This window comes from Nyctibius grandis, chromosome 8 (assembly GCF_013368605.1).
Source record: "Nyctibius grandis isolate bNycGra1 chromosome 8, bNycGra1.pri, whole genome shotgun sequence".
Taxonomy (NCBI): Eukaryota; Metazoa; Chordata; class Aves; order Nyctibiiformes; family Nyctibiidae; genus Nyctibius; species Nyctibius grandis.
In genome coordinates, this window is record NC_090665.1 from 27,308,309 (window position 1) to 27,321,761 (window position 13,453).

Sequence of the window (13,453 nt, forward strand, 5' to 3'; positions counted from 1 at the left end):
ATTTGTTTTTTTGTTTAGGACTTTAAGAACAATAACTCTTCTTGGTTTTCCCCTATACTTTTTTCAGCTATACCTTCCCGAAGTTAGATGATTTGACATTCTGGTTTTAGCTCATATTTGAATGACTGAAGCAATATTAGTTTCTTAATTACTTTAAGTAGCTATGCTCAAACATGACTATTGTTATGGAACTAGCAATGTACGTAGGTTGAACGTTGTCATTTTTGTCTGACACTTTTTGAGGTACAAAAATTTTGCACTAATGCAGCTAATCTAAAAGGGCCTGGAAAAACCACAAATACTAGAATTAGAAAAACAATATGCTGAGGATCTGTATGTTTTCAGCCACTGTTTCCAAAATGGATGTATTCATTTGTGGAGCCCAGGCAACTAAAGAGCAAGTCCATACTGGACAAGTGCTACTCAAAGTAGGGTAATAACCTAATGGAGTAATCAATTTGCTAGAGGGACACAGAGGTAGATTTTGAGTGGCTTGTTGTTGTCTTCTTTATCCCTACTGTTGTGCTAATAGTCAGGATAATACCTTCTGTGCTAGATGGTTTCCTGTTTCCTGCTGACTTCAGAAGTCAGCAGGGCTCAAACGTTGTGCCAGTGGCTCCCAGGGAATTGCAATTGGCACATTTAACCTCCAGCTGCAGCATTCCCAAGTTTCTTGGTTGACTGCTGCATTAATTTTCAGCATTCTTCTGACAAGTAGTTTATTTAGTGTGGAGTCACAGTGTTAAGATAATAAGTCAGTTCACTAACTTCAGCTCCCCAGGTGAGGGCCAAGAAAGACACAATGTGATCTAGCTCCTGTGAACGCACACTTTTTCTAAGTATATTTTTGTTGTTTAATTTTGGGAAAGAGGAAAGGAAAGATCCAAGGATCGGACATACCAGAGTTAGTAGTCCTACTTAAACACAGAACGCAAAATCAGCAAGAAAAACTACTTTCTTGTGTTGTCCTCTCTGTTCTCAGTGTGTTTTCATCACAGATAAAGTTATGCACACTTATTGCTGGAGATAATACTTTCAGCACAAATGCTACTCATTGATTTTCTCCCCAGACCTGTCTGAAATCAGAATTAGCGCATCAGGATATCAAGAGAGTGAATGGTGCCTCCTGTTGCAAGGGTGCTTACAAGTTATCCTGTGATCAGTCGGTTGGGAAGGTTTTGGAGGTAAGTACAACTCAATCACAGCTGGTTTCCTTGAATCAACAGTCTTGTTAGATTGACCACATGTGTGAATAGATGTGCTATCTAAAGCGGTGTGAAAATTGCTTTGTGACAATATTGGTTGAAACCAATATAAAAATCAAGCTCAACTGTTGATGGAAATCTGTTTTTTAGTCAAGTGATTGAGAGGCTACTAGTGTTTTAAATTCTTGTATACAAGTGTTTGTGGCAGTAATTCCGAGAAGACTGATGCTAAGAACACAAACTTTGGCATGTGACTTTGTCACATCAGTAATAACAAAATTATATTTTCCTGTGCATTGCCAGAGTACCTGTAAATGTTGACTATGTTAGATGCTGACAGTTTTGCCTTTCTGTGCATACATGTGTTATATACACATGCACACCTGTGGTATGAGTACACATGTATGCATGCATTCTTTGCATGTAAATTCCAAGTACCCAAGGGAATTAAGTAACAATAACTATGAAGAATTTCTTGGCTATGAACCATTCACCCAACTTCAATAAGCAGAAAGCAGAGTTCAGTGAGCAGAGACTGAATTGCAATGAAACTTGCACAAAACCTCTGCAGATCAGTCTGCCAGGATTTGTATAACTTGAACTTGAGCCAAGGCACGACAGGCCTCTTACGAATACAGCACAAACCTGGACTTGGGACTGTTAAACTACTAAGCCATTGTTGATGACATATTATTTTTCTGTCACTTATTAAATGCTTCTGGTCTGGATGAGTACAAGGTAAAGTCTGTGCTGTTTTGTGCTCTGCTGTCCACCATAGCAGAGTGTGCGGCTGAACAGCTCCTCACTGAGGTCTGTAAACACATCCAGCCCCTGGGCTTGACAATTTGGTGGTAACATTTGTGTCTGGACAGTCTTTTGCCGTTGTTTCTCTCAGGCTTTGGAAAGATCATACTCACTGTTTTCTATACTTACTGAAATGTTGGTCTAAAGTTGAAAAGTGTAGGGATGTGCATGATGTTTAATCATTCCCTCTGTGTGTGCACCTTATTGTCATGGCATGCAATGAACATTTACCATTGGATTAGATTAACTAGTAATAAAAGCCATCTCAACATCAACTGAGATTTGGTGCAAGACTTTTTTCTCTTTCAAAATAAGCAGCTAGTATCCATATTTTGATCAGTCTTTTTAGAGGTTTTTGTTCAATGTATGAGAGGGTTAGTTGGGCAAAGAGGAACTTGTAAAGACATTTTACCCAATTGCCATCTATATGCAGCTATATTTACAATTTAATATTTCTCACATGTTGATTTAGAATGTGGCAGACTATTGTCCTTTTTCCAATATTTTATCTTCTCTGATACCAAAATGACTCCTGAAGATGATCAGCAACTCTTCTCGTAGGTATCTTTAGTAGAGATGTTTTCAGATCTGATTATCTTTGCTGAGTGGAAAGTTAAAGGTGAAAGAACCCTTTTGGTCTTAAAAAGGTTGCTCTCTAGTAGTTTTATTATTTACAGTTACATATATGCTGAGTATATTTGTCTTGTTAGTGTGGTGGAGCTTTCAGAGAGGAGTTGTAAACTGACACAAAGGTGTGTGATTCTTTCTTGTATTGGAATGACAATATAGTGTTTTGTTTTCTGTGAGGACAAATGGTAGATGGGGATGGTAAACCTGCAGTATATAATCCAGCCACTGCTATAACAGGTCAATAGTGGATGTACAGCTTGCTGAGACATGGAAGAATATATATCTGAAAAGGAAATTATGTTAAACTTTGTATTTTCTCTATCCTTATGCACTCTAAGTGACAATAATAAAAATAACCCTTTGTATCAATGCTAGTTACATATAGTTCAAATAGGCAAGCAAGGTTTAATGGGAAACCTGTAGTGGCTTGGGAATATGCTCAGTTGGTACCTTTTTTTTAACCTGTCTACTGTTTAAGAAATCCATACAGAATCTACTTTAAAAGTTAAAGAAGCGTTCCTTAGGAACTTGAATAATCATCTCTGAATATCCTGGGATATTCAAAATCATTCAGTTTATCTGTAGTATGTGGTTCACAATTTTTAGTTACATAAAAAGAAATGAATATGTCAGTATACTGTAGAAGATTTTATTCGTTCAGATTTCTGATTTATTTAGATTTTTTTAGGAGATCTTATTGCAGGGTGGGGACTCAATTCGAACACTGAAACTGATGAAATCTCAAATTTAGTATTGTTCACTTTTGATTATTCTATGTTTACTGAACAACAACTTGATCTTTCCATTTGGCCCTCTCCTGTAGAATTCTTCTCTCTGTCTGTTGTCTGTGACCTGTTCCTGTCACTTAATTTCACTATTTGCTTTACCTTGGAGATACTGAGAAGTATTTGCTGAATATTTTCAACACACCACTCCACTCCTGTTTTACATCTTCACTCCTGAGGGCTGCAGTTGTGTTCTCAGCTCTCTTTTATGTTAAAATTTGATTTGTGTCATTGGTTTTATACCACTGTTGCTAACTTTTGCAGAAATCTCAGTGTGTGGGTTTATTCTAAACAGTCCCTGCATATTTTGATCATGTAACAGGAGTCATGAGTCATGTTTTTGTTGCACTAGAATGAGATGTAGGTCACTAAATACTTGATCCAAAACTGAGAGAAGTCAGTGGAAAGACTGTTGGCTCTGTAGAAATCTGGAAAAAAGTCCTAGGGATAAATGTTCTGGAAAAAACTCTAAACAAAAAACACATATCTTTTTCTCAAATTTATGTTAATGACTGATTTAATTTTGAAAATACAAAAAATAGCATGCTTTGGGATACTCTTAGTCTATATTGCAAAGCTGTCAAAGAGTAAGGATGAGATTCAGATCATCTTGATGTTTGTAGTAGTTTTGGTGCTGACATGACCAGGCCCTTTCTCTTTGGAAATGTAATCCTGTTAGCTCTTCAAGTTATTCTGCTGTAAATTCTTTGATGTCATTAGGATTTTATCATAGTGATTACCTATATATTAACAATGAAAAATGTCCAAGATTCCAGCTCTCCATGCATCTTTTAAAAATGCAAGAAACTTTCTAGGAACAATTGTTGTACATGCCAGGCTCTGACAGGAGAAGTGTTCTGAAAGGTAACACAGTGTTCAATTTGATATTTGGCTAACGTCTTGATCTGGGAGATTTTTTTGAATTTAAGCATGAATAGTCTTGCTGATTTCTCATTGCTAGAGTAGTACATATGGTTTGCATATATTTAATTGTTTCATAAAGTAATTGTTTGGTGGCACAATTTTATTGCAATATTAATGCCATATTAGTTTAAAAAGCAGTAATTCAAAATTTAACGTGTCTGGTATTTCTAAACTTTCAAGTCATTATCTTTTCCTTTATTGCTCCAGAAATAAATAGCTATGAAAATTATCTGAGACAGTAAAATTTTGCAATTTTCAGTTTAAGAGTTATGTGTACTGAAATTATTTTCTCTTGCAAGACAGTTGAAACAATATTTTTTTCATCCATTTACATGTTGAATAGGAACTAATAAAAACCTAAATGGATCAATAACAGATTAACCAAAATCCTGAGAATGCAGTTAGAGGAAAAAAAAAGTCTCTCTGTCAGTAACACTCCTAATGGCAGCTCACAAATTACAATTAAGGTACTAACACTCTGAAACTCTCTAAGAGCTCACTAGTGAAAAAAATAATTCCAGCAGTTTCAACAGCATTGAATTCCTCACACCCCACCCCCCACCCCGCCAAAAAAAACCCAAACCAAACAAACCTAAAAGCAATATTTCACTGAGATGCAGTTAGACAGTCACAAGATTCAACTGAAACAGATCACAGTGGTGGAAGCTCTTGGATTGATTTTTCCTGGGCTACAGCATGCTTGAGGACAATCCTAGCTTCCATTTACCAAGTTTACTTTTTCTCTGTAAACTTTGCTCAGTAGAATTGCATGGCTTTGCTGAACTTAAAACTTCTCAGTTAGTGTGGAAAGGAGGGAATTCCTGCAACATTATTCATGAATTTTTAATAAAATTTCAGGTAGTACTGGCCATTCAGCTTTGTTTTGTTTTGGTTTCGTTTCTTTCTCTGCTACATGGGTCAGATAAATGATACATCTAGCCCAGCCTGTGCCACCAGCAACAGGCAGTGCTGTTTTGGGAAAGCACCACAGCTGGGCCACTTTCTGCTGTCCTGTCTACTTTTACTCTGCTCCCACCTCCCCCCAGCTGTAATAATTGTATCGGAGATGCTGGGGGGGATATGGTGGAGGTGAAACAGTAGAAATGACAAATGCAGCTGCCTAGTGTTCATTCAAAATTTTTCCTGCTTTGTGGTAGAAAAAAAATTTAGTTTTTTAAAACAAAGTGATGGAGAACAGTCTTTCAGTTCACCCTCACAATCTCTATTACCTCTCATTTATACATTTTTCTTTTTTAGCTGAACATGTTGCTCTGACTTTATGGCAAAAAAAATAGCCCTTTTGATTAATCCTTGCACAAAACATTCCTCTAAAACAACTTGGACAAAAGCAATGCAAGAAGAGAAGTTAAACATTTAGGTAGTTCAGACCTCTGCTTAAAAAACCCGAATAATTCTGTGCCAGACTTTCAAGGTTCCCAAATTTGTGCCAGGAAAGTTCTGGAAAACTGGATTTTTACCTTTGGCCATGATCCAAATCCTCCTTGACAGACTGAGCTATATGGCTTCTGAATTGCACTGGGACCCTGTCCAGACTAACTGATAGGGATTCAAAGGCTTCCCACTAGACAGGCAATGGTGACATAGCTAGGGAAGCTGTCTGCCTCTTGTCAGAAGACTGACTGCTCTGAATGGAGTACTAGAACAGTCTTTGGCCAAGAGAGAGAGAGGAGAGCCCTAGGGCTACATCATTAAAGCACTGCATCTGCTTCAGTTTCAAAAGATGTTTGGAGATCATGTCCCTACTGGAAATCAGTGGCAGGGTCCCAGGACTTTGCAGACTTGTGCACTAACTAGTGCTAATAAGAAAAAAAACAAAACAAACCAAACCACAAACCAAATTCAAACAAAAAAACACGGTAGAATATTTAATTTTTTTCTGGTAATGTAAGATTAGATGTTATGTGCTATTTCTAATGGTTTAGTAACATTAAATAAGCATATCTCCATTGAGACATGACTAAAGTGTGTCTGAATGCCATTACTAAGGTGTTAGTGAAATTAGGCTGTACTACTATCTCTTGGTCAGCAAGCAAGGATAATTTCTTCAGAGAGGGTGTGTTTTCAGAGAACACATTTGGATCCTTATGCAGAAATAGTTATCAGCAAAGGTCTAAACTTGTATTACAGTTACTCTTGGTGAAGTGATAACAGGTCTTTGCTAGCCATTTTTTAATGCTTCTGTTACCTTGCTTCAGTTAAGTTTTCTTTTCTAATGCCAATTATGTACTAAACCGAGATCCAGGATATGTCCTCCCGCTTTGTGTTTCTACATTTTTATAAAAAATTATTCTATCCAGTGTACAAAAAATTTAAGCCCATATTTCAAATCTTGTCCGCTTGGCCCTAAATATGTCTCTTTAGTCCCAGTAATAAGAGTGTGAATGGAGGAAACCATGTTATTCTCACCAATGCTTATCTTGTATGTGCTTAGCAATATAATATTTAGTTGAAATATGAAACTCATAGGCAGTATTCATTCATCTCACTTGATAAGATTTTTATCAAACTCTGCCTTCTGGTGGATACTCTGTAGCAGCTTTTTGAATGAAAAAAAAATGCAGCAGATAGGTTTCAACTTCAGGTCCTGCTCTAGCATCTTCAACAGGTCTGTAAAAACAGACTGATGGATAAGGTCAAGGGAACCCGGAAGGAGTTACACAGTAATTTTCATGACCATCAGGCAGAATATGTTGCCATCAATCTCAGCCAAGAGAGAAGGCTGTTATTTTAATGCTATAGAAACATTTTAATGGGATGAGGTTTTATACGTGAAAGTTTTATTTACCAGTAATATACTGATACATATTAGGGAAAAAATTTTGCTTAAAAATATTCTTAAAGACTCCAGTCTAGAACTTGTTTGTTTAAATGTGTATCTTTTCAATGGCTTTGGGCTTGTTCATCTTCCAGGTTTTGCCTTAAATGGGACCTGTAACTGATAACTAGTTTTCTTCTCACACAAAGTTCGGACTGGACTAATTCTACTTTGTTGGCAAATTTCCTGAGAAGTGATACATTATCTGATTTGCAAGCATGGAAATAATGGTGTGGCAATTTCAGAAAATATTAATTATACAGAATACAGAAACAAACAATTTTAGAATTTAGAGCCCTTTTTCATTACTGTTGTCTGTGTTCTTACATAAGCTAAGAGTAATTTTTTTTTTTTTTTAAATTACTTCAGCTAGTTTTTTGTGTACTGCAGAGAAATAATAGGAAACATTTGTTGTACTGGAAATCATCTGCCTGATTTTAAAGCAGTGCTGTTTATCTGTGTTGTCTTATATGTAACCAGTGGGTTTGCACACTGAATGAGATGCTGGTTAGCTTTATGCTCCCTTACACTCCAAAAAAGGCAACGGGAAGACAAATTCCCTTTCTGAATAAGAGCACTGGTGTGCCTCTTTTTACTGTCTTTGCTTTGGAATCTGTCATCTTCTATAGGCATGGGTGGATTTCTCATTTGTTGTGTTGTTTTTTGTTTTTTGTTTTTTTTTTTAATTGAATGCATTTAAAGAAACCTCTCTTGGTTTTTGAAAGTGTTTAATAATAAGAATCTTGCTTCTTGAAAAGTTGACTTGCAGGAGTGAATGTGTTGTATCTTCTTGGAATTTGAAGCTACTGCTTTGGAGTTCATCCAAAGCTCTCTTTTTGTCTTCTGTAACATGTATTCTGTGATGCTTGGCTGGTGAAAAGTTTAATCATCTTGATGAACTGTTTTTTGAGACAAGACAGGGCTTTATATCATGACTGAGACTGTGGTCAGTGGCAAAGAGGGTTTATTCATTTGTCTCTGTTATCTGTAATTTGCCTGTTCTTACAATCAAATAGATGAATAAAATAGAGATGCTTGGAATATAGATGATGAATAGCTGTATTGTTCTGACTAATAACCTAATGGAAGACTGTTATGCACCATCTTGTTAAACCTCCAGCTGACTCTATTTACATCTGCCTGCAATTGAGACAGAAAATATTGTTCAATTAGATAAAAAATTAATTTTGAATTAATTATTTGGTGCTGTCTTGCAGAACTGGAATCTTTTTGTTTGATGGGTACCTGTAAGTGCCCCCTACTTACACATATGATACCAAGATCTTGTAACTGAATTCAGCACAGTTGCATCCAGGGAAGACGTGGTATATATCCATTCTCCTCTAAAAAGTGTGTGGTTGACAGCCTGCTGTTCTCTGTATCCTTCCTGTGCACTGGACTCAGATTTTTTTCATTTCATGCATCATCATTCACAGCTTGCTGGAGTGATTCCATAAAGTCAGTACATATCCTTAATACATACGCAAACAGAAGAGGTAACAATATATTTTTGCTGTTGTTTTTGAAAGCTGGACGCATTTGCAAGGATTTAATTTTCCTTTTCATGTCCTGATGAACTCTATTGAGGGAGGAAAAAAAAAACCCACCCACCCTAGGTACTTTAGAATATTTGTAAGCTTGGAGTCCATTACTAATTTGTTAGTGTTTGGTTTTCTCTATGTTTTTTATCACTTCAGTTAATATGAAAAACAACCTTGATTTAAAAGGAGAGGTATTGTGTAGCGTAGCTGAAATCACCTTGATAGTGCTTCACCTGTTAGTGTTAAGGCATTTAAATAATTACTTGTGACATAAACGTCCTCTTGGCTTTGCTCTGGGTGTGCGGATGGACTTACAGGTTCATATTCTGCTATGTACACAGAATCACACAGAATCAATCAGGTTGGAAGAGACCTCTGGGATCATCGAGTCCAACCATTGCCCTGACGCCACCATGTCAACTAGACCATGGCACTAAGCGCTATGTCCAGTCTTTCCTTAAACACATCCAGAAATGGTGACTCCACCACCTCCCTGGGCAGCCCGTTCCAACGTTTAATGACCCCTTCTGAAAAGAAATGCTTCCTAATGTCTAACCTGAACCTCCCCTGGCAAAGCTTGAGGCTATGTCCTCTTGTCCTATTGCTAGTTGCCTGGGAGAAGAGGCCAACTCCCACTTCACTACAACCTCCCTTCAGGTAGTTGTAGACTGCAATAAGGTCACCTCGGAGCCTCCTCTTCTCCAGGCTAAACAACCCCAGCTCCTTCAGCCATTTCTTGTAGGTCAGACCCTCCAGACCCTTCACCAGCTTGGTCGCCCTCCTCTGGACTCGCTCCCACACCTCAGCATCTTTCTTGAAGTGCGGGGCCCAGAACTGGACACAGTATTCAAGGTGCGGCCTCACCAGTGCCGAGTACAGAGGGAGGATCACTTCCCTAGACCAGCTGGCTACACTATTCCTAATAGAGGCCAGGATGCCATTGGCCTTCTTGGCCACCTGGGCACACTGCTGGCTCATGTTTAGCTGGCTGTCGATCAGCACCCCCAGGTCTCTTTCCGCTGGGCCGCTTTCTAACCCCTCTTCCCCCAGCCTGTAGCACTGCATGGGGTTGTTGTGGCCGAAGTGTAAGACCCGGCACTTGTTCTTGTTGAACCTCATGCCGTTGGTCTCGGCCCATCTATCTAACCTGTCCAGATCCCTCTATAGGGCCTTCCTACCCTCCAGCAGATTGACACTCCCACCCAGCTTGGTGTCATCTGCAAATTTACTGAGAGTGCACTCAATCCCTATGTCTAGGTCATCTATAAAGATATTAAACAGCACCGGCCCCAGAACTGAGCCCTGGGGAACACCGCTAGTGACCAGCGGCCAGTTGGACTTTGCCCCATTCACCACCACTCTCTGGGCTCGGCCATCCAGCCAGTTTTTAACCCATTTAAGAGTCCACCCATCTAAGCCACGGGCAGCCGGTAGCCTTGTCTGTTAATGCATGACTAGGGGTGAGAAACTGGTTCATTGCTCTAGTAGTTTTCTAGTGTGTGGGAGTCCTCAGCTGGTGAGAAGAAACTATAACTGAGTGTCAGGGATGCAGGGTGGGAAACTGCTGTTATGTGGGCTTGACCTTGGTAGGCCTTTTACTACCTGGTATAATTTAAAACATCAAAATTACCCTAAACTGTACAAACCAATACCAAGTTGGCTTTTTAAATCTTTGTGGTGGGAAGTATAGTGTCTTGTTCCTGTAGACAAGGTATGCTGCATGTTGCTCATGCTCCAGGCTGTAGCTGGAAACCTTTGGCAGTGATGTCGAACTGAGGATCTCCCATTGCTGATTTTCCTTTCTGTCCCTTCCTCAGTCTCTGGCTGCTTGTTCATGTCTTTGTAATATTGCATCAGTTGTGGAGCCATACTGAGAACAGGGTATGAATGAAGAAATAGTATGTCGTGGCAGGGATGGCAAACAAAAAATGACTCCTTGAACTGCCTGTATTGCTACATGTTTCTGAAACCTCAGTACCACTGATTGAAAGACTTGGAAATACAATGACCAGTGGATCATCAGGAGTAGAGAAGGACATGTTGATCCTTTTCATTTGTTATAGGTATGCAAGGATATGCATCCACTTCTGTAAGCGGTAGCTGAAAGCTGTAATGAGTTCTGTCCAGAATAGAAAGTGTCAGGGTAGAACTGAGGCTGAACTGTACAGTTTGGAAACTGATAAAATAAATGTATGACTTAGGTGCTGATTAAAATGCATGTGTTTATGAGGGAAAGCAAGAGGATGTTCTGAAAGGCAGATAGAGTAACGGGGAATTAACAGCATCAGTGTAATGTTTCAAAACAAGATGGAAAAGAAGGTGGCTGTTTTGGGGCTTATTGCTGACTATGAGAGGCACAGTATTAAGATAAAACCTGCTGTTTCGAGTTTTCCTTTGTCTGAGGAAAAATTACCTGATATATTCTTTATGAATAAAGACAACTACATCAAAATTACAACATGACATTGTTCTTTCTGATTGGTCATGTAAAAAAAAAGTTTTGCTTGTATTTTGGTTTTTTTCTCATCTGTTTCTGAAAGTTGGTTGTTATTATTTTAGAAGCAATATTTCATACATTCAGCTTTTCAGGTTAAACCGGATTCAACAGTTAATATTGCTCACTTAGGATAGGCATGATTACTTGTGGCAACTGAGCCCTGGTTTCTCTAAGTCATATTTTTCGTGTAGGATTTTTTTTTTTTTAGAAAATTACTGCTTTGAGGCTTTGAGAGTGCATCCAAAAACATGATATATGATCTAAAGTAAGCTATGTTATTTCATGTTTATATCTCCGTATATTTCTAGGGAATGATTAATAAGTATATGTGTTTGCAGCACCTGGAATATCTCCCAGTTTGAGCAAACGTTTGCTGCATGTGCGTCAAGCAAATGCTCTGGGAATGCATACATCCCTGGATGGTAAGGTTTGTTAAAGATCATATGGCAGGTCATGGTGTTATGACTTTTGATAGAAAGGGTTGCTTACCCAAGACTGAATTCTGCACTGGATGATGTGACAAGTACAGGCAGTGCTAGAAATGACTATTTGTGAGAAAGCCTCAGACCTTGTGTGCTGTGTAGACAGCGTCCAAGGTGATGTGCGGGTGATGACTGGTCACCGCAGTACCTGCGCAGGCGTGACTTGAATGACCTTTGCCTGCCACATCACATGAGAAGCGATCATTCTAAGTCAAGGCACCTTCTGTGTGCTTTGAGCTTTTGGAAATAATATATACGTAGCTCTATTGGTATCCTCACAGAAAAGAGAATTTCCATGTTTTTAACTGAATTTAGTCTCAGCCTTTTTTCTAAGCTCAGCTTAAGTACAAGGAGAAATGTATGTATTATTGTTGCAATTTCTGACTGTATCTATACTGTGAGTTAACATTCTGAGCTGTCCACCAATAATTTTCTAAGACAAGAAATTAAATCCTTTTTCTTCAGTTTCAGCAATATTGCTTGACTAACGTGCCACGTACAGATTGGAATCTGCTCACTTCAGCAATACATGCAAGAAATGATCATGTATTGTTTTGGATACTTTTTAAGAAGCTCAGTGTTTCATGATGTAGAGTAGTCTGAGAAAGTGTTAAAGAGAACCAAGAGTAGGGACCAAAAATATACCAAGAATAGCAGGCATAGCCTTTCCTCAGCACTAACAATTCCCTCACTAGCTCCCCAGCTAAAAAGAAACTCCCACTATTTGGGAGCTACTACTGCCAGTGAAGGTGATGAGTCCAGAGTGAGGTGCTCTGTGCTGAGGCAGTGTTGTGGGAAGAGACAGTAGTATGTGGCCATTGAAAGTACCAATATATCTTTAAGAAAGAGCTTGAAGATTCTGGCTCTCATAATTTTCAACATCTGCTAGTTTGTGTATGTGGCCAATACTGATAGAGAAGTCTAACCTTAGGTATTAGTTCTTCCTTTCCTTTTTCTCTTTTGTAAGGTAATTTGATCTGTTTTGTGGACAGAGTTTGAGACCAGGTGAGAATGGGGGACCTGGTATCTTGATAGGGAAACCGAGTTGCAGTGCTGCCAGTGTGTGCCTGTGAGCAGCCTCCCAGATGGTCACTTCCCAGCCTTGGGCTGGATCCTGATTTCTGAGACATACTCAGTAGGTATAATTGAAACCAGCTGAAGATCTGCCTGGGAGGTAATGATGACTACATTTCCTAAAGGTTGAAAATGAATAGAAGTATTGCTTATACTATATTTTTATTTAAGCCACCATATTTTAGGTCAGAAGTACCTGCCAGAGACTTGCAATGTTGTGAAATAAAATATGCTTTGCCTCTGCTTTCTTGGAAGATAATCTACATCCATAAAAATCCCACCTGTGGCTGGAAACTCTATTTGAACTTATCCTATAGCAGAAAGATCTTTTTCTTAGTGGTAGTAGAAAGCTTATAAAATTACACTAATAAAATGTGATTTAAAAAACTAGATATTTTATTTCACAAGTTTAAACTCTAGCATGCCGAAATGAGTTCTATAACACTACATCTTAGGTAGCTAGAACTATATTTTGTTATCTAAGCTTCAGCTCACTTAACAGTCATGACACAATTTGAATTTTAGTTTCCATGGGAAAAAAATAGAAGTGAAATATTTGTGTAACATTTTTAAACATTGAAAAGATCTCATTAGTTCTACTTTCAAGGATGATCAGTTTGTGTTAGTAGGCATAGGATCAGGCTCAAGGAAATGAAACCAAGTACCATAGCTAAA